The 22,751-nt window shown below is 37.4% G+C and overlaps 1 long non-coding RNA gene across 1 annotated transcript; it reads left to right on the top strand.

Moving 5' to 3' along the window:
* Positions 1-8,088: 8,088 nt before the first annotated feature.
* Positions 8,089-22,687, top strand: LOC148114084 (uncharacterized). The gene is made up of 3 exons (XR_015733799.1): positions 8,089-8,292; positions 16,601-16,693; positions 22,132-22,687. It is a non-coding gene; the product is annotated as an uncharacterized LOC148114084 (long non-coding RNA).
* The last annotated feature ends 64 nt before the right edge of the window (positions 22,688-22,751 follow it).

The following is a 22,751-nucleotide window of genomic DNA, read 5'->3' as shown; positions in this document are numbered from 1 at the left end:
TTTCTACTTTCATCACAATATACCATTTAAAATATTTCATCTATTAGAATTTCCTTAATTAAATTTAAAAATATTCTGACTGTTATCCTCTACTTGGGAGATTCCACAGGAAGCGTCATGACGAGACAGTCGGGGAATTTGTGGGCTCCGATGAGCTCCGCAAAAACCCGGACTGACGAACCGTCGTTAAGTGGTCTTCGGACCAGAACTATTCTGTAGGGACAGGGGTGAAGGAGAAGCACCTTGGAAAACCAAGAGGAACAGGCAAGTTCCTCGATGGTCAGAGGTAGCTCTCTACGACTTGGCGGCGGGGGCGGCAGCCATTGAGGCTGTCACGAAGCTGGGGCAACCGGATCAAGTATGGAGCAAGAGCAGTGAATCAAACGTAGTTTTTGGAGCTAGGGGAGTGTTAGCTAACTCATAATAAGGAAAATTTTTTTAAAAATCTGAAGACCCCTAGCAAGAAAACAGCGGCTAATAAGCATGGGGGGAAGAAAAGAGGACATTGGAGTGTATCTTTAAAGAGACAAAAACAAACAAACAATAGAATAGAAAATTGACCTTTGAACAAAACGATCTGGAAAATAATGTGGAAAATCTTAAAAATGAAAGAAATTATTCCAAGACTGATTAAAGGATTGGAAAGGAATAATTAGATCCTTTTTCTCTCCTCTTTCTCATGAACTTTAAGAAAAACGAAAAGGGAATGGATAATAAGCCTTGTAACAGAAGTGCTGTATAAACAAAAGGAAAAAAGAAATGAAAAACTGTTTAAATTTGGACTGAACTACAAAATTGACCTGGTATTCTTAAAGTTAAAAAGAAAAAGAGAAACTGGTTAAGATTGTTAATATAGTGAAACAAAATGGATACCTCTTAGATAACTGGAAATTGTGGATTGCAGAGAGACCATCAGGAGCAAAAAGGAACACTGTAACTTGGTTTGTGTTTTGGAAAATTGTGAAATTTGCAAATAATAGCCATGAGACCTTTTGGGGAGGACTCCTTTGTTTGCAAGCAGCTTGACTTTGTGGGGGAGGGGCGGAGGAAGGAATACTACTGAACTTTTAAAATTGGAACAATATCAACTTAAAAAGAATAAAATGACACAGGAAATTAGAGAAATGATTAAGGTGATGTATTTGTCATGGAAAATGGAAATAAGAGAAATAACTACAATGATACATGGAGAATCAAAATCTGAGGACATAAAAAATGAGAAAGAATATATGCAAGCTGACAAGGAAACAAAGAAGGAGAAGCGAGACACAGAGGCTGAAGATAAAGAAGATAAAGAAAATGAGACCAAATGTGAAAATGTATTTGAATATGTGGATAGTAATAATAAAAAAGAGGTTTTTAAAGATTACATTGGGATTAACAATGAAAGAAATAGGGAGAATAGAAAGAGACAAACATGGAAAGAAGAGTGGAACAGAAAGGATATAAAGAATTTAAAGAGCCTTGCTGGTACAGTGGTCTAAGCACCCTGTTATTAACACAGCTGCCTGCAATTTACTGCTGGTTCGAATCTCTCCAAGGCTCAAGGTTGACTCAGCCTTCCATCCTTTCTAAGGTAGGTGAAATGAGGACCCAGTTTGTGGGGGCAATAAGCTGACTTTGTATAAATATACAAAAGTATGAAGGCTATTGCTTAACGCATTGTAAGCCGCCCTGAGTCTCCGGAGAAGGGCGGCATATAAATCAAATTTTAAAAAAAATGATTACACTGGGATTTACAGTGAACAAATAAAAAAGAGAGAAAGAGGGTGGAAAACAATAGGAAATATAGGGCAGAAGAGAAGAATCCAGAACGTTGATATACAGAATGACAATATTGGGTTAAACAGCGGGCTAAACAGTGGTGAAATTAAAAAAAGAGAAGAGAAAGGGAACAATGGGAAACAAAGAGCAAAATAGGAGAGATCAGGATTTTAAAGTGCAGGAAAAAAGGAGAAAGAAAAAGGTAAAAATAAAATTGAAGAGGGAGAAAAGGAGAAAGAAATGAAAGAGGAATTTGAGGTATACATTTAGAACTGAAATTTGAATTGTAGCAAGAAATAATGGTAAAGTATATGATGGTGAAAATGAATTGTACAATAATTAGAATATTATCATTTATGTTTTTGAAATCTAGATAATGATGAGTTTTTTTTTTTTTTGAGAAATATGAATAAGTTTAAAATGTAATAATTGAAATACTGTTAATGGCTTATGGTGGTGTGTATAAAAATGATTGAGGATTTGAAACAATACATAGAGGAAGCAAGTAGTAGTTTCAGATTCTTGTAAAGAATGTAAACTTGCAATAAGAATATTCATACTCATTTGAACTGGCTGGATCTCCTGATTTCCCTGATGCTTGACATTAATCTGAACTACATCAGAATTTCTCACAGATTCTGGAATACCCAAACCATGGCTTCAGATCCCAGAGCTACAGCAATAGTGGATGAGCCAAACCTTCCTCTATCAGCAAACACCAAGGCAGCTTTGAAGATGAAATCAGGAATCTTGCAGCCAATATTCAACAAATGATGCAGAAAATGCAGATCCTGATTCAACAACGGATTCCTTGTAAGATGGAGGTGTGGAGATGACCAGGCTGAGGCCGTGGGAAGGGTCAAATACATTATCAGTCATGTATCCCTTTGTGCCCACAAAAAATCTAAGTCCTGCCCACCCTGATTCTTATCTATTGCTTCTTTGCTTATTTACATAGTCATTCGAACTGCCTGGATCTCCTGATTTCCCTGGTGCTTGACAGTCCTTGACTTACAACCATTCATTCAGTCACTATTCAAAGTTATGGCAGCACTGAATAAAGGAACTTGACAAGTCCCCAAAGTTACAGCAGTGTCCCTATAATTATGTAATTTGGGTGCTTAGCAGCTCAACAAACTTCCAACCCAGGAAAGTTTCAACTCCCCCACCCACCTAATTTATCCCTTCTATGCCCTTTTGGTATCCTGCCACTCATATTTATAGTAAACAATCTGATTGAAAGGCTCAGTTATATTTTGCAAAATTTCTTATCCACTTCTGGTAATAACATTTATCTATAAATCATATTTTCTATAGATAACCCCACACAGTCTCCTAAAATGATTCTTAACTTCACCATCATAAATACTTAGTCATATTTCATGAGTAGATTTTTAAAGAGCTGCAAAGCATGTGATGATGTACCATGTATCTATAGAAATGGCCTCTGTCTTCTAAGATCTTGTAATGTCTTTTAAGATCTGACAATCACTATTCTTGCTGCAGAAAGTGTGTTGTGATAACTCAATGACCTATTGGAGAAAAGGAATCATTAATAAAATATTGTAGATTTTCACCTTTTTTGCTCGATAATCATACCTCAAGTGTCTGGTCCCTAAGATATTATCCTAGCATTTGGGCATATAAAGTTATGCTGATTTTAGAATCTATTAATCATTTGTAGGTTGACTTATCATTGCATTGAAATTTGTTTAAGTGATTTGACAATCCATAATTTTGTTCATGCAATTCTGAACCACAATCTACAACCCCTATAGCAGAATGAATAATCTTTATTTAGAGCTATATTTAATAAAATGTTATATATTTCAAAATAATATATTTTAATGACTTAGACCTAATATTAATTTTCACATTCAATTAATTTATTATTGCTCAAACAAATATTTTCTTTATTTGTCAAGAAATATGATAGCTAATGCCAAAACAACTATGATGTTTAGGCTAATTACATTTTTAAATTTTACTTTTTTTGTAGTGGAATTCAGTAAAGCCTGTTTTTAAATAGGTCTCTTAATTAGAATAGGCACCTTGTATTACTGATTACTATATTACTTGTAACTCTACCATTAGGAATTATTAGCTGGAGATTATTAATACATCCAAATTATTATGTTTCATAATACAGCCAGAGGTTGACTGTACCCCATTCTACCCTGTTAATAACAAGGAAGGTTTTAGGAGAAGTATCCTTTTGAAAATATATGAACCCAGAAGTTTATGCTAATTTTTAAATTGAGATGGTGAGATCTGGTATGACAAAGTATAAAATAAATATGCAAATTCTGGTAATACTATTTCTTTTCACTCCTGCTTTTTCTGTTTGATAGTGTAAGATAGTGAAATTTACCATGTGACTAAACCTGTGTCATGATCCACAATTTATGAGTTCTTATACTAGGCAAATAAAATACAAATAGATAAGGCAGATTTGTGTGACAATATTAGTGTACAAGTCAACATTAATTCTGAATTCCAAGTCAAGACAGGCAGAATCCAAAAGAACCAAATAACTTGGGTAGGGGTCCTCTGCGTGTCCCTTCCTGACTCTACAAATAAATCAAATAAAGCTTTTAAAGAAATAATAGTTTTCTGTCCATGACACTTGGTATCAGCTGTCCAAGACAGCTGCCTGTGTAATGGTATTGCTGATCTTCACAAGACATTCAAAATGCTGGAATCCTTCCGAAGTTCCATCCTTCCATCCTTCCGAGGTTGGTAAAATGAGGACCCAGATTGTTGGGGGCAATAAGCTGACTCTGTAAACTGCTTACAGAGATCTGTAAAGCTCTGTGAAGCGGTATATATACAAGTAAGTCTAAGTGCTATTGCTATTAACTGCATGGAAACAATGGAACACAGTTATGGAACTCAGTTTCTAAATGTGAAAGTTCCTGACCTTAACAAATGGTCCTTTATGTTTCCAAAGCTTTACAGCTAATCTGAAGTGAGATTAAGAGCTATGCTTCCTATATTTCAGAAATAAACCACATTATTTCTTTAACCCACTTCTTTAATGAGGGCCAATCTCACAACTGCCCTGTTTTCAAAAAGCTCATGGGATATAACTTCAGAAAGTTGGGTCATCAGGGCACCTTTGAGGTCCCACCTCTCTGAAAAAGTATCAATATCCCACAGTCTCAGAAAGGTTAACAATCTAAAAAATGAAAATGGCACTATCAAAAAATCTGCATGCAACAATAAATATTGTTAAGTGTCTATGTATCTAACATCTATCTGCCACCAATCCACCCATTATCTATTTATCTGTCTGTCTGTCTGTCTGTCTGTCTGTCTGTCTGTCTGTCTGTCTGTCATCTATCTAATCTATCATGTATCTCTCTATCCACAAGCAAATTTCAAGTAATAAGGATTCATGCAAAACAATACATTCCTCAGGCCCATGATTTGTTTGGCTCTGCTCTTTTGTAAGATCTTTGGGGGGAAATTTCTCCCCTTTGGGTGAGATTTATTTATTTAACATTTATTATTGTTCAGAGTCTTCAAAGGCAAGCCTCTATCATGACAGTTTATTTGGATGCCTCTTAGGATGATTAACCCTGGAGCACAAAAAAATGGGAAAAGGAGCTATATGAATCTCCATTTTTCTTCCTTTCTCTTATTCAGAATCACAGCTTCCATCCATCACCCTTCCCATTCTTAATGTGAGAAAACAGAACGTGTTTCTCCTATTATCACCTTCTAGGTGATGATGAGCCTCTAGGGACAGCAGGAAAGTAGAAGAAGTGTAGGAGGCACAGCCCAGATCCACTGCAGGAGACAGCACACCCTCCTTGTCACAATGCATCATATACTTGATAGTCAACTAGAGTGCTAAGCCTCCTTTAAGCACCAGTAGGCCAGAGGGATATTAGAAGATAAGCCTTGGTTTATTTAACAAAAGAAAACATTAAATTGTTCAGTTTGCATCTGAGAGGGGGAAGAAAGCAATGTAGGCTAATGAGATGAAATGAAAAGAAAAATTCTTCCCTGAGATGAAATAGAATTCAACCAAGCTAATCAGGAGATGCTGAAAAAAGACAACAGAAAGTATTTAGTATTAGGGCATTAAAGATTTTCATGCAGAAAATTTCTGAAGCATCTCTTGCACAATCCTCACTGAGTTATGCAAGACTATGTTTCTACTGGGAGCAATAGCACTTAGACTTATACACCGCTTCACAGTGCTTTTACAGCCCTCTCTAAGCAGTTTACAGAGTCAGCATATTGCCCCTAAACAATCTGAAAGGATGGAAAGCTGAATTGACCTTGAGCCTGGGAAGATTCTATGATAGTCAGCTGATGTAACCTGTAGTACTGCACTCTAACCACTGTGCCACCATGGCTCACCGCAGGAGCGTTAAGTATTAGCATGTTTGGATTGACTATCCTCAGTTTAGTGTTGTATATCCTGGGATTTCACAATTACCACTGAAGAATGCTTAATTTTACTGAGACAAGTTTGCTGATCTACAATACTGAAGTTGTTCTGTTAATGGATTCCCATGCAGAGCTAAGGGATCAAGTTCTAAATGACCCCCTAGACTTTGGGAACAGGTTGTAGTTCCCAAACTTCTGAGCAAAAAATTCTGGTGGGGCACTCTGAGTATTGTAATCCCAACATATTTGAAAAATGTTTGGCTGGGAAAACAATCCCTTTTCTCTCTGCCTGCTTCTGCATCAGGTTCAGCCATTACTCTTAACATTTTGAATTCAGACTAACCAAGATGATAAATAAATAAATAAATAAATAAATAAATAAATAAATAAATAAATAAATAAATGAAATAACTTTATTGTCATTGTATGCGTATACACAGTATATCCATACAACGAAATTCACTTAACATCTAAAGACTAGGTCCAACACACATAACAATCCCCAAACACCACCATCACCCAAATTCTCCACCCCTAAACCACCCAAACATCCACACAACAGACCAAGTAATGCTGTCCAACAACTCACTGATGGTGGCCCTTTAGTTCATTGTTGAGTGCGATTATAGCTCTGGGATAAAAACTATTCAGAAAATGTGTGGTCCGAGTTTTAATTGTTCTGTATCTTCTGCCAGAAGGCAACAGTCCAAAAAGATTGTAAGTAGGATGGGAAGAGTCTCTGAGAATGTTATGCAACTTTTTCAAACAGCGAGATTCAAAGCTGTCATCCAGGGCTGGTAGCTGGAGTCCAATGATATTCTGGGCAGTTTTAATTATTCTCTGTAGAGCTTTTTTGTCCGCTACAGAGCTGCTCCCATACCATACATATGCAAGAATGCTGTATGTCAGGACACTCTCAATGGTGCTGGGATAGTAGGACAGAAGTAGATGCTGAGATAGATTTATCTTCCTGAAGATTCTCAGGAAGTACAGCCTCTTCTGTGCCTTCTTCACAAGCATAAGGAATCTGAAGGGAAAATCCAGATTTTACAAGGAATGATTGGAGATTTGAAATATGTTCAGCCCTGCAGAAAAGACAACAGAGATACATGTCTTCAAGTATCAAAAGGAATGCATGTAGAACACTAGACAGAATTTTTCAGAATTTCACAAGTTAGGAAAAGGCGCAATTTAAATGATAAAGAACCAAATTTCAGCAGGATATCAAGAAACATTTTCTAATGCTAAGAGCTATTCAACCATGGAACAGATGGCTTCGGAAGGTGGTGGCCTGTCCTTTGCTGCAAACATTTTCCCAGAAACTGGAAAATGACAGATGCTTTAGCAGTGGACTGATGCATTGGGACATGGGTTGGATTACACGATCTTTAATCTTTACATTCTAATCTAAGGTATTTCATTGCCTCTTTCTGCTTATGGTAGATGTTTGCTGGCCTTTTAACCATACAAGCACCTTGTACTGAGATGTTGACATATTTTGGAAGCAGGATACCACCTTAGTTGTGAGAAATTGTGTCAGGGGTTTATAACAGTCTTTTTGAGTTCCCCTGTCCCCAGGAACTAACCCTAAAGCAAGACCAATTTCTTTCAGATTACCAAAATTTGTCAGCCTTAATTCTCAACTGCAGTAGCTAATGCCTTGTTGCATATCCTGACAAAACATCAACCTGTGCCAAAGATCAAAGGCTGGTGACCCCAAATTAAATGTGTAGGCAGGCTTGAGTCTGACATCAATCTCAGACTTTCCCAGATCAGTGGCAACAGTCATGACAAGACACAGCTTTGGGGCAATGGCACATTTGGACTTTCTTTAGTTTAGAGCAACTGTGTTGTGTGTGTGTGTGTGTGTGTGTGTGTGTGTGTGTGTGTGTGTAAATACTCAAGACATGAAGCGGGTGGAAGGGCTGCAGGGCAAGTGATCTCTCCGTCAGGAGCTGACAGAAGTGAACTTCCTATGACATTACTATATATGACTCTTCTGCCCCCTTGGATCTCCCATCCTCCTTTTTCTTCCCTGCTGCAGACCGTGTCTCAGCAAACCCAGCCGAGGGGGCACAACTCAGCTGCCAGAATTGATCAACGTTGGGGGTAATATTTTCCAAAGCGGTAAGTGGGGTTAAATTTGGGGTCATAAATATCACACATCAAAGGATGTTTGCTTCTCAGTCCAGCATCTTTTCCTCAACCCCACTCCTCCTGCAAGTTTCTACTCTCCATTTCTGCTGCTGGCATCCTCTTCCTTATGGTTCTCCATCCTTGAATTGATCTGAGGCTTCTGCCCCCGCAAACTTCACTCAGACTGGTTTGTACATGTCTACTTTTCTGGTTGAAGGCCAGTGGCTCTGGGAATGGAGCCAGGCTCTCTGGGAGCAAATCAGCAAAGCCTTTGGTAATCACCAGTGGGATATAAAATTGTCACACTGTCACCAGCTTCCTTACTAGCAACTGGGTGCTGATTTTAATATCACTAGATCATTGGTGATGCACAGCTACCTTTTATCACAAGCTATCAGAAAGCTAGAAAGATCAGGAAAAATCATTTCCCAAGAGAAAATGAAGCTCATTTCTCTGTTATGAAATGGGAATATCATTTATTTCTTTAATAAAATATATTAATCTACTTGTTCTTTAGCGCAACTTGATTGTCTCCCCAACAGTTTTATGTTTGAGAAACAATTTGGTTTTTAGAGCAAAGAATTTAGATTAGCACTGGGGAATTCCATTTTATTCTGTTGATTTTGTCTTTTTAAATTTTGATTACCAATTTGCTGGTTGATGTTAAACCAGGCATGATCTGTCAGCCTAACCTATTTTACAGGGTGGCTGTGAAAATTACATTGAAGAAAGAGTATTACATATTGTATTACTTACAGACTTGGTATCTTTCCATCATATAACTGGGTTTTATTTTATTATTATATATTGCTTTCAACAACCAAGTGTAGGGTAACAATGGTTCTGTCAAATTGCAAATAGATTATTTTGTTTATCCTTTCAACTTATTTGAAAAGTTGATTTTTTTCCCCTATCACCATGATATCACCATGAGTCTATGGTTACAACCTTGCCTTTCTCAAGCTTTGCTGGGTCAAGAGTACTGTAACCGCCACGATTTAAAGTAGGATTATCTCCTTATATATCAATAACAGGGAGTAAACTGTGCTTGGATAATCCAGTATAGTGGTAGAGAAGGCTGCTTACAAAAATTGTAGGCACCTGTGCTGCCTTCCTCCCCTTCTATGTGAGCCTTCTCACAAAGCTTCAACATAGCAGAGTTGCTAATAGAGTCACAACCTTGAAACAGGTGTGGGAGGAAATGTGTGTTTTGGAAACTCCACAGCCACCAGCAAACTGAGTAAGAGAGCCAAATAAAAAGAGATACTTTTCCTTCAAACGGTTTGAACAGACCTGTGGAAAAGAGGCACAGCAAAAATAGAGGCATAGCAAGGAAAGATGCAAGTATAAAAACACAATGTGCAAAGTTGCAAGTATTCTATATGCTGGCCAGTAACAAAAGAAGAAAAAAATTCCAGAGAGAAAATTAAGGCAGAACCATGTTTGTAAAAGGAAAAACAATTTTGTACTGTTACAAAATAGAGTGTAGTACTGAAAATAATAATAATTGAATAATAAGAGTATTGTAATTGTTATAGTAACAGTAATTATTGTAATAATATAGAAATAATAGGAATAGATTATAATATAGGATAGAGGCAATGGAAAACAGTCATATAAAGATTGGTAAATTTCATATTTCATTTTTGCATCTTGATTTTTTAAAACAAAACATCCCCTCCTTATAGAGAGATATAAAAATTGCCACTTGTTCAGAGTCCGGTGCTTGTATGGCTTTTTTGAGTCTAGATCAATCTAATTAGGTACAGTTAAAACAACATGACAAGTATCTGTTGCATATAGCTGAAGTTCTTGGACATCTTTTCCCCAAAAAGCTCCCACTGGTGGTCAGCTTCATTAAATATGGAGACAGATTGTACAATCTCCCTGATGTGTATGAAAACCTATAACTTTTCTTTTTAAGAGTTTGTAATAAGAATCAACATGAGCCAACACTGTGCATATTAAACAATCTATTTCAATTAAGTATACTTGTGGTTCTTCTCATTTTCTTGATTTGGCTCCAAGGAATGGAAACTTCTGAAAGAAATTTCTTGTGGGAGAGTATTGAGTCTTCAACTGAGGTTATACGTCAGTTCATGAAGCTTCTGCATTTTATGTCCACTCTACTGTATTAGAATACCTTTTCTCTGACCAGTCATATTGATGCATTCACCTGGCTCATAGTTTTGTTAATCAGAGAAGATAGACCAAATTCTTCCCTGCTCTATGTGTCAATGATCAGGCAGTTTCTGTTGGTTGTTTTTACAGTATCATCTTGAATTTTTATTAATGAAAGACCAAGGATCTATGAGAGTAGATAGTTTGTTGTGAGGAAGGAAATATGTTCCCCAAGGAAGCCTGCTCCCGAATTAAAGCCCTTTGAAACGGCTTTGATTATTCAATAGATGGAAACCAATTTTGCATATGTTAAAATGCACTATTTCTTTATCACTGAGGTCTTTAAGATAATTTCATGGATAATTAATATACAGATTAAAAAATAAATAAAATATTGGCAACAGTAAAACAATTCAGACCATTTTTCTAGTAAGAGCATTGCAAAGTATTATTTGGTAATAGTGTGAAGTGGAGGAATGTTTAACATGCATGATTAGCAGAATTACCTCATATAATATTAAATAATTATATTGCACAATGAATAAATAGATGAACATTACAAATTAAAATGATCTCAAATTTTCTAGTAGTAGTCCAATTCCCCCTAAAACTCCAGCATATTTGAGAGGCTTTTTTGTACTCTACCAAAAGGCAAAGAAAGCTGTTTTAATCCACAGGAATATTTCCAATATCATAATAGTATAGGTATCAGCCTAAATGTCACAAAACAGAACAAAAATATCACATTACTGAACGAACAGCAAATTCTGGTTTATAGGGCTCACTATAGACAATGGATGATCAAGATGGTGGATGAAGTGTAGTGGGATTGCCAGAAAGATATTGAGGACTCAGTGCCCAAACAAGGAATTCACACCTTCTGTCAGCTTGAGAAATTAGTATTTCATTTACTTATTCCATTTTAACAAATGAAATGTTAGTTAAAATATGGGTAGCCTTTTTTTCCCCTTCTGCATGCCACAGGTTTTTTATTAGAAATTTTCAGTCTCCTTTCATTTTTGCTTGTCAGAATTCGCTTGTTATTTCCTTTAAGGAAACATATATAGAGAGGGAGAGAAGTGGTGGTTTACCATTGAGATTTAGTACCATAATCTATGTGGGCTAAGGGTTATATGTAGGCCATGAACTATGGATTAACCACTTCTGGACTAGTCAAGATCATGACTTTAATTTAAAAAGGCACAAGACTTCAAGAACTATACCATCTCACTCTCTAATTTTACTTCAGCTATTTTATCAAGTTTGTTTGTTTACTATATTGGAATGCTGCCAAATCCAACAGTCACAGTTTATAGAAAAACTAAAACTGAGATCAATAGTAGTAACACCACAATATTCCATCATTCATAAGCATTTCACATGCATGAAGCAACTTACAGCATAAACCACAAATTAAAAAAAACCCAAAAAACTATAAATATATTATGAATAAAATCATAACCTTAAAACATTTTCTGAACAATAGACACTGGTGATGTTGCACCCATTATTTTGCAATATTATTCTCTAGAATTCTATTAATTTAATTTGAGATAATACTGTAGTTCAAGCATTTCAGATATGTCTCATTTTTCAAGTTTATATGATTTAGAATGCTTCCCTTTTCAAGAAATTTTAACTGCTCACTTGTGGGGATTTTATGTCAAATATATTTGCATCTGTTTTGGATTTGGTCTTTCCTAACCTGGAAGAAACTACTGGATTCTGTTAAAAACAAACCTGTATGGAGAGAATTTGTAGCAGCAAAAGATGTAAAAACTTTCGGGATTGGCTGTTTCGAGCAGAACAGCATTATTAAAGAGATGCAACCTGAAAAACTAAATTACACTATAACCTTTAAATAAGAGCACCCACTCAGATAGGTTGGAATTATTATAGCTGTTGGATTTGTCTATTTCTGGCCACAGAATCATATTTTGACATAGCAGCTGTTTTTGATGTTGTGAGCGCAGCCTGCATTACTGAACTTCACCCTCATTATAGCTGTCTTTAAAACTGTCTGTCATGACAAGCCCTGATGCTGAATGCTGAAACTGCCCCAAATTGGGAAATCTTACATTAAATAGCACTGAAGAGATATACGGGACAATAATCTTGGTCTGATCTGATCTTCAAATATGTTTGATAATGATTTTGAGTCAAGGTTGGTTGCAGGGACAGCCTTTAATGGGACAGAATGGGACTCAGGTGGGAAGAGTGGGAACCTTAATTTTGCCCCTTTTAGGAAGATTGCCATGTCTTTCAAGAATGTTGAAGGACACCATCCTATCAGAAGCATGGAAGCAAAGTGCAACTGTTTCTATTCATGGAATGCAAATGAGGCCATCTTTTTTTTCTCTCTTTGGGCAGCAAAACCTTTTGCAAACCAGAAGATTTCAGAGTTTCTGATGTACCAGATTGTCACAATAATCATATGACACTGAACTGCAACTGCTCAACCACATTTTAGTGGTTAGTTTATTGTCCTTTTTGCTATATAAATCCAAAAATATATGATTATGTCAACTGACTTTCCATCAGCAACCCAATCACTTTTTTCTGGACTTCCATAACATAAGGGATAATAAATAAATAACTACACAGACTAAAATGTGGTTGAGTAGTTGTGGTTCAGTGTTTCATTTGATCATTGTCACTCTACAATAACTGAAGCATGGCCTAAATGTAGGGTCTGATGAGAAACTCCTCAATGATTTATTTGGAAGAATACTTAATACACTAGGAACCTAGAAATTTGACAAGGGTCACTATCTAAAGCAGTTTGACTGGATTAGTTTTCAAGGCAAAGCACTACTCCTTGAATCTCCTTTTAGCTTTTTGCCGACAACCATCAAACTGACTCAGCAATATCAGGTTATTGTTTGACTTTGGTAAATTAATGCATATTTGAAAAAGCAAGTTTTTAAATTCAAGAGCTTCTAATCTAGGGAGAGCAATACATGGCTGTAGGACTACTTGCAGCCATATAGTGTAATTTTAACAAGACTCTAAATGCAGTTAATTAAGATCTCCACAAAGAAATTTGTCCCTTCCCTGGCAGCCTGCTTTGTGGGAAGGAAGCTGTCAGAAAAAGAGAGAGAAAGAAAGAAAGAAAGGAAGGAAGGAAGGAAGGAAGGAAGGAAGGAAGGAAGGAAGGAAAAGGAAAGGAAAGGAAAGGAAAGGAAAGGAAAGGAAAGGAAAGGAAAGGAAAGGAAAGGAAAGGAAAGGAAAGGAAAGGAAAGGAAAGGAAAGGAAAGGAAAGGAAAGAAGGAAAGATATTTGAAAGACCAAATCACTTTAGCTCTTGTCATGCCTAAAGTTTTCACACAAGTGTTCGTCCAAAAGGTTACAAAAACTGTACTTCTGGGAGTACAAGCATTAATATTTTTTAAAAGGCTGGTAAACATCTATTTATAGAAATTAGTAGCTATTATTGACCCATCCCCAACTTTCTAACAGGGTCAAGTTAAAGTCTTAATGTTTTATTGTATTGATTAAATTGTACACTGTCCAGAAACCTACTGTGAGAAGATTGAGAAGATTATTAACACTTTTATAACATGAAATATTAGTAATGAAACGGTTGCCTTCTTCTGCCTGGTGGTACAACTGGTCCTGAGCAAGTTGAATGGATCGTAATAGTGGTCCACTGGGGTAGTTGAGTTCAGCTTAATCTGGGACAAAATCATACCCTATTTATTTCTCCATTTCAAGCACCAGTAAACAAGTATCTGGAAAAGGCTAGCAAGTAGATAGACTTGCCAAGGATGGACTAAGACAGGCAGAAGATCAGGTGAGCTAGCAGCAGAAAGAGATTGGTGGGTATATGTAGTGATGAAAGTCAAAAATTTTCCCTACCAGTTTTGTGGGTGTGGCTTGGTGGGCAAGGCTTGGTGGTTATGTGACCAGATGGGCGTGGCTTCATGGTCATGTGACCAGGTGGGCGTGGCTTCATGGTCATGGCTTGGTGGTCATGTGACTGGGTGGGTGGGCATGGCCAAGTCGACATCACCTCTTTGCCCTTATGACCTCAAAAACCAACTATCACACTTTACACAAAAATAACACAAAAGCTACACAAATGACTCACATACAATGCAAAAGCAGCTGGACTTCACACAAAATGGCCCCTGCAGCAAGCAGGAACCTCACAGAGTCACAGAGAACTCAAAAACCAACTATCACACTTTACACAAAAATAACACAAAAGCTACACAACTGACTCACACACAATGCAAAAGCAGATGGACTTCACACAAAATGGCCCCTGCAACTGGCAATGCTTACCTTTGAACAGAAGTCAATGAGGCGTTGAGCTGGCGTCAGCAAAGCGAGTGGAGCCGCATGGCAAAGGGAACTTATATAGGGTGGGGGTGGGTGGGCAGATCCAGCGGCCGGAAGCAGCCAACAAGCTGGAAGTTAAAAAAAGGTTCCAACAATCGCGCAGCACAGTGATTGTCGGAACCTTTTTTAAACTTTTCGTTAGCATTTTTTACTACCTATTCACCCAAAATGCTTTAAAAAGTTAAAAAAAAAAAAGGTCCAACGATCAGCTGTTTGACAATCAGCTGTGCCGCATGATTTTTTTTAATTTTTAAAGCATTTTTACTACCGGTTCGGTTGAACCAGTAGCGTTCCTACTGTCAGTTCAGGTGAACCAGTCCGAACTGGTAGCATTTCAGCCCTGGGTATATGAATGAAGGAAGAGAGTAAGAAACCATGTGGAAAAAACCACACCACAATCTTAAAGTGCTTGTGGCTAGGTGAGTTTCCCATCTTCTGTTGTGTTCCTTTCTAAACTGGATACATGGTTTCCATTTATAAATCTCTTCTTTGAGTTCTCTCTGTTGACTTTCCTAGTACTTCAAAAAAAAATTTGAAATGTTGGGCATTGTCTACTCACATGAGAATTTTACTGGTTTATTGATAGAAGAAGAAAAAGAAAGAAACCCTTTTCTTGGTTTGAACAAATTCAACAATTCCCTGACCCATCCAAAAGGAACTTACATTCAGTCCAATCCACCATAGAATATTATCATTTTGGACAAATATTTATCAGTCTTCTAGAAAACTAATACACTTTTTTTGTTGTTCCTATCACTTAGGATTGAATGAGAAATTGGCAGAATTTTGACAATTTGATCCCAGTTCCAAAATATCCAAAGTTATGAAATACTGTAAGGAAATGCTGGCATTGACTCAACCAAATATTGTGGAAGTGAATGATTTCAAGTGCCAAAAGGGTGCATGAATGCAAATGTTCACTCCCCTCTCTATACAGGCTTTACCAGAGAGTCTCTATTTCAATATTAAATATCAACCTTGGAAACAAGGTTGTGAAGAGGAAAGGCAGGGATGTTGATCAGGAGTCTTGCCAAAATGTTTTATATTCTGCATTAATAAAGAGTCTAGAGTTAAATTGTTTCTACTAGTTGTACTTGGACAAATATATATTTTTCTTAATCTGAACATTCTTCAATGCCTCGACTTCATCTTCCAGAACTCCAAACTAGTGTGACTGTTGATTAGAAATCTAGGTTTTGATTCCATGCAGTTCAAGGGTACTAAAATAGAAGAATGCCACAATAAGCATGAATTTTAGAGACTGGTTTGGGCATAGGAGCAGAGAATCCTTGGGTTATATCTTTATTCAACACAAAACATTTTAAGCCAAGCATCTTTTCTGAGCCTAGCCAAACTCTCAGTGTTTTTGTGAAAATAAAATTGGGACACATAATGCAAGTCATCTTCAGCTCCAGGAAAGTATAGTATATAAATAAACTTCAATTAATTGTATAATAGATGGGGGAACAGTGCTTCAGTCTACACTATTTAAATATAATCATCTGCTAATGTTTATTATATTTAAGTTCCTTTAACACAATTATCAGTTCTTTGGGTGATTTTGAAAAGAAGCAGAATGCACAGTTTTAAATAAATAGCACTGCCAATCTGTCTCTTTCTCTTTTTCTCCTGCTGCCCCCTAAATATAGCCTATGCCTGGTAGGTTGCATGAGCCAGATCCCTCAATAGCAAGTGCTGCTGTTTCTATTGGTCTGAACTTACGGCTCTTCTGAGGTTGTCAGGGTGATTGACAATTGAATGAGTGCCATGCAATCAAGAAGGTTAGATCTCTGAACTTAATAAATGTATCTAAATACATATGCTCTATTTCCAGATGCAGCAGTACATTTGATCATCACATTTATTCCCACTCTATGGCTGCATACCTATATTCTGTGCATTAATCTGGAAGTTACTCTTACAACAGGTAAGATATCTTTTTGAAAGCGTGTCTGTAGAATTGCAATGTAGCGTATGTTGGCATGTGATATTGGAATGTAAACCTAATTTTTTTTTTTCACTAATAAGCATAACATGCAGAGGAGACATTTTGCTTATGGGTCCCATTGAAATGGAGAGGAACTTTTGTACTGACCAGGTTTTCAACTCTGGGGACTGCCACTCTCACCACCATCTTTGTGATCTTCCAAGCAGGCTAGGAAAATGAAAAACATTATGGAAACTTAAGTTCAGGCTTGACATCATTGAACTGCGGTGGCACAGTGGTTAGAATGCAGTACTGCAGGCTACTTCGGCTGCCTGCAATTTGGCAGTTCGAATCTCACTAGGCTTAAGGTTGACTCAGCCTTCCATCCTTCTGAGGTGGGTAAAATTGTTGGGGGCATATTGATTTAAAACCAGAGCTGTTCCTATTGGGTATCCTTCCAGAGAAAATTAGCAAAAAAAATATTTATTTGATTATACACATAATAACAGCTGAAAGAATTGTTTTTGCACAAAATTGGAAAGCAGAGAAAATACCTCTGGAAGGAGAAGTAATTAAAAAAAATTTAGATTGTGCAGAAATGAATACATTAACTTTGATAATTAAAGAAAGAGAAGATTTAGAATATTTTAAGATAGGGGACCATTTTTACCATTGGTTGGAAAAGACATATAGATAAGGAAATAAAGAGGTATGTAAGAAAATATGTAAGAGAATATAATTAGAATATTGTACTTTTGGAGAAATGTTGTAATAGATTAGTGAAAACGAAGACAGAAGAAATAACAAAAAGATGAAGACATGGAGAAAACACTGAGATGTCACATGGAAGGAATGACTGATGTATTAAATGTTTGTTTGTGTATAAAATAAAATAAAAATTCAAAAAAAAAAGATTATTGGGGGCAATATGCTGACTCTGTAAACCGCTTATAGAAGCCTGTAAAAGCACTGTGGAGTGGCATGTAAGTCTAAGTGCTATTACTATTGCCAGTTTAGATAATATGATCTGCACTGCTTTGTTTCCCCTGTACTTGTGGGTAATAAAAAAAAGTGCAAAAACAGAATAACCAGTGAAACTAGAATACAAAAGCAACGTGACCAAGAAGCATGAGTTGATTGCAATTCCTAAGAGTTGTGATTGTGAGTGGTCATCCCGTACATGTAGAGGGCACCAGGTTACATACATACTGTTTACGTATAGATAACTACACTTCTTCAAGTAAGATTCTGCAAACGCTCTGAGTAGACACATAATTGGTATTACCCTAAAATGTAATATTCTCTGTATTTAGAAAGCAAACAACTGCTGCTGAGGTTGTGCCACCTTTGCTTGCTTATTCTTTCTACTTCAAATTTATTTCCACAAATATACATAGATTCAAACCATCCTTCATTGATCCTCAGCATTTGAAGTAGCTGGAGAAGCTGCAGCAGCTCCCAATTCCCCTGGGGGAGCATAGATTATGACAGTGTCACTTCCTTCCTACTATCTTCTTGATGCTTTGCCATTCTCTATTAAATTTCACAATCCAATTTTATCAAAGAACCCATTCTAGTCAATTTCATAATCCCTTAGTCCAATTTCCTACTCCAGGCTAGACTGTCCCTGTTTCTATACCAAGTGTGCACCCTCCCTAGTAGTATCTCGTAAATAAAACTGATAGCTCTGCAATTTTGAAATAAATGGTTCTTGGCAGTGCACAGAGGATGTGATCACATGACAGTTGCATCTTAAAAGCAATGCTTTTAAAAAAACAGTAAATAGTATAATGGTTGGAGCATGTATCATGTGTTCTGTGAGAAAAACCAAAAGCAGACTGATGAATTGCAGTGAGGGGGGCTGCATTGCATCTTCGTAAGCCTTTAAATGGCCTCTGGCTATATAGGCAGCATTCTTTAAATTGGAGCACAGTTTATCCCAAGGTTATGTCTGGCTCACCTGGTATCTCTCTACCTTTTCTTCTCTGAGAATCTCACGAGTCTTACAATATGCCCCAAGTGTCAGAATTTCATAGCACATTTAGATCAGCCTACTTTACCTCTTGCCAGAAAACTTAGTCAATATTTTTAATCAGGTGATGCTCTCTAGGCTCATATATGGAGTTTTGTAAGTAACAGAGATGAGAAAAGTAAAGGTTTCAGGTTTTACTGAACTACAGCTGAAATTAAACTGGTTTTACTTCCTTCCTTCTGACCTATTTCCCGACTTGAACATTAGTCATCCTTTCTTCTCCCCTTCCCCTCTTATCTTCCCCCCAACTTACAATGTCAGCCGAGTGTCACATCAATTAAAGCACAGATCCCATCATTTGTCACTTTGAATTTTGAAAAGCCCTTTCCCTGACATGAAATAAAATGCCTCTCTATTTCAATTTTAAATAGAGATTAAAATCTGAATGAATTGGTCACTAGTAAATGTGGCACATCTCAGATTCTTCTTAGCATTGGAGGACTGAGAGGCAATCACTATATCCTGAATGCTATCTTCTGATGCAGTAATGGGTAGTGGTTTGCAAGGCTTTAAAAAGGATGAGTTCACAGAAGATGAATCTGTTAGGATTTTATTCATTTATTTATTGAATTTCTTCGCTGGATATCTCATTAAATACAATGACCCTGGGCAGTTTACAATATAATAAAAGTTAAAAATAAGGTCAAAATTTAAAAAAAAACAAACAAGATGATGAGCAGGTAGGTGAGAATCTTGTATATCCTGTCAATCACCCCCAATGTTGAAGGTCCCTTTTGGGGACCCAGACCAAGTGGCAGAACCAAGGTTTTAGGCTCTTCTAGAAGGCCAGGAATATGAGAGAAGGTGTCACCTCTGATGAGAAAATATTCCAGAGGTGGGGGCCACAGCAGAAAAGGGTCTTCTTCTGGTCCCCACCAGTCAAAATTCTTTGGCTGATGGGACCCATAGCAGAACTTTTCCACTGGAATAAGTGAGGTAGGTTAGTCCAAACAAGGTAAAACAGTTCCTCAGATAACCCTGGACCCATACCACAAAGGCGTTAAAGGTAATGACCAACACCTTGAATTGGATCCAGAAACAAACTGGCAATCATTGTTGCTCATGTAATAGTGGTGTCACATGTGCCATCCAAGGGGCCTCCAGAACTGTCCGTGTCACTGCATTCTGTACCAGTGGTAGCTTCTAAATACTTTTCAAGGGTAGCCCTATGTAGAGCACATTGCAGTAATTCACCTGAGGGATGATGAAGGCATGACTGACTGTGTGCAGGGCCTCATAATCCAGAAAAGGGTGCAATTGGTGTACAAATGAACTTGCACAAAGGGTCTACTAATCATGACTGCTTCTGTTTGTTTAGGCTAAGTATATCTAGTCCCCTTAGCCTTTCATCTTACAAATTACCTCCAGACCTCTAATCTTTGGGCAGGAGTCGTGAGTCCAGGAGAACCCCCAGACTACACACTGGATTTGTCTGGGATAATTCAACCCCATTTGGAACTAAGAATGATAAACCCCAAGATCTCGAGACCCCATGAACCCACAGCAACACTAATTTTACCAGGATTTACTGGTAAAACAGATTATTGGAATCTCCATTTATAGAATATACACTCTTCAGTATGTGATGCAGTAAAAGGAAAAGACAATCTGTACCTTCTACCACTTATGCTTTGATTGGGTTTTCATATAGCACATTTTCTTCATAATGATGGAACATCATTACCCAAAAAAGACTGAATTGTTTTCTATCCATGCAACTGTTCCATTAACATAAGCAAAAGGAGCTGAATTAACACTGGCAAGATTTTCCTTTCCTTTTTTGCAGATAATTAGCTAGACTGTGCAAAGTGCCAGTACAAAACAAAAACTGTACCTTGTTTATCAAATGTCTAGGTCAAGATCCTAGTTAATAATCAAAGTCTGTTCAGCACCCAGTGCTTGTCAACATCTTCATAAATGACCTAGATGAGGGGATTGAAAGTTGCTCAGGAAATTTACAGATGACACAAAGCTGAGGGAAGCACTTAGGCAGGAAAAAAACAGATGCACAGGTACAGGATAAGTAGTACCTGATTTAACAGTAGTTCCTGTGAGCAGGATCTAGGTGTCCTGGTAGACCAATGCTTAAATATGAGTCAGCATTACTGCAGTTGCCAAAAAAGCCAACACAGACCTAGACTGCATCAACAGAGGAATAGCATCACAATCACAGGAAGTATTGCTTTATACCATCCTAGTGAGGCCATACTTGGAAAACTAATGCATTTAGTTCTGGTCACCACAATACAAAAAAGAGGCCCTAGAAAGAGTGCAGGGAAGACCCCTAAAGTGATTAGGGGTCTGAATTCGTATGATGAAAGGCTAAGAGAACTAAGTACAGTATGTTTAGCTAAACAAAGAGAAGACTTTAGAGAAGACTTTCTGTCTTCCAGTACTTGAAGGGCTGTCACGGGGAAGAGGCAGTCACTTTCTTCTCCAGAGCACTTGAGGGTAGGACAAGAAGCAATTGGTGGAAACTCATCAGAGGGAGATACAATCTGGAGGAATTTTCTGACAGAGAGAATGAGTGAGAACCTGAGAATGTTCCTCACATTGAGAACATGAGAATGATTAGTGAATGGGAAGAGCTTGCCTTCTATAGTTGTGGGTGCTTCATCATTGTAGGTTTTCAAGAAAACTTGGGCAACCATTTGTCCAGGATGGTAAGAGGAAGGCGTTAGACTACTAGAAGACCTCCAAGGTCCCTTCACACCCTATGATTCTCATCCTCTAACATTACTGTCTCACCTGTCCAGTACCACTGGCTATTTTGGTGGTAAAAAAACAACTGGGCTTTTTTATTCTAACATTTCTTGATCAAGTCTTTAAACTGATCTTTTTTTCCCATCACCAAAATGCAGAACAGTCCCTAACCCAAACCCAATAGTTTCTCCCCAGAGCCATCTTTTTTTACTAAAAAAAGCTGCATAGCTGCATCTTTTTTTACTAAAAATCTCATTCCTAAATCACACGGAGTTGTATTTTTCTTCCTGGCAAGATTTGGGTGAGCCCTTGGTACAACAGAAGTACTTAAGGAGGTCAAATTCAAGTTGGTACAAATACACCTTAAGGATCAGTCTCATTCACGGTCCCCATTTTTTTCCTAGACTTTGAACCATCTTGCTTGAAGGCTAGAAAAGTTATTGTAAATGGCTGAGAGATTTAAATAGTCAGCCATTAAAAGTCAAACGAATAAATAAATGGGAAACGTGTTTATGAGTTTTCAGTTTCATAATTAATAAAAAAAATGTCCTACCTTTATGAAATTTTGTTTTTATTGGCCTTCTGAACAACAAATATAGCTTTTTCCAGGCAAACTGCTAGTAATGCCAGATGCTTCTGATTTAAATCAGTTTACTCAGAGTTTGAGGATCACATGTGTAGTTACTCATTTCTCATTTTCCAGGTGCAATGTGGTCTCTTCAATGACTGGACACAACTGCAGACAATCTAAAACATGCCACCGGGGAGCAGCTTCTAACAGGCATTCTGCACTAGAAGTTCTACACAGGAAGAATTTAACAGGTCAAAATGAAATTGAAAGTTCAGCAATTGAACAGATGACTATTAATTCATTCAGTTAGAAAGAAGGGATGGTGTCAGCCTCTATGTGCTTGCTTGCTATCAGCTGCCATAGTAATGGGGGGGGGGTGATGTATAGGTATTTGAGAGGGTGAAGTGAGCTGGTGGAGATGTCTCTTGAAAGGGAGTAAAAGGGGGGAATTTTCTCATTGTCTTGGCGCAGCTGAATGGAGTTGCTGATAGTCCGTCAAGGTCAACCATTCTGGCATACCAGAGGGATTGGACCATCTGAAGATGCACCTCACATGATGCCTTGGGGGGCTAAGGATTGGACATTCAGCCAGGGTCCTTTGGGGGACGGATTTGGGAATACTTTCAATATGTAATTTTCCTTTCGTTGCATTCAGTTCATGCTCAGTAAAAGTACCTTTCTCTACAAACATGGATTTGGGGTTTTTCTTTCTTGAGTTTTGAACTGAGGCACACCTGACAAATGGAGAGTTG

Source organism: Pantherophis guttatus, chromosome 4, assembly GCF_059756535.1.
Source record: "Pantherophis guttatus breed Tessera chromosome 4, ASM5975653v1, whole genome shotgun sequence".
Lineage (NCBI taxonomy): Eukaryota > Metazoa > Chordata > Lepidosauria > Squamata > Colubridae > Pantherophis > Pantherophis guttatus.
This window is presented reverse-complemented; position numbering and strand designations above follow the sequence as displayed.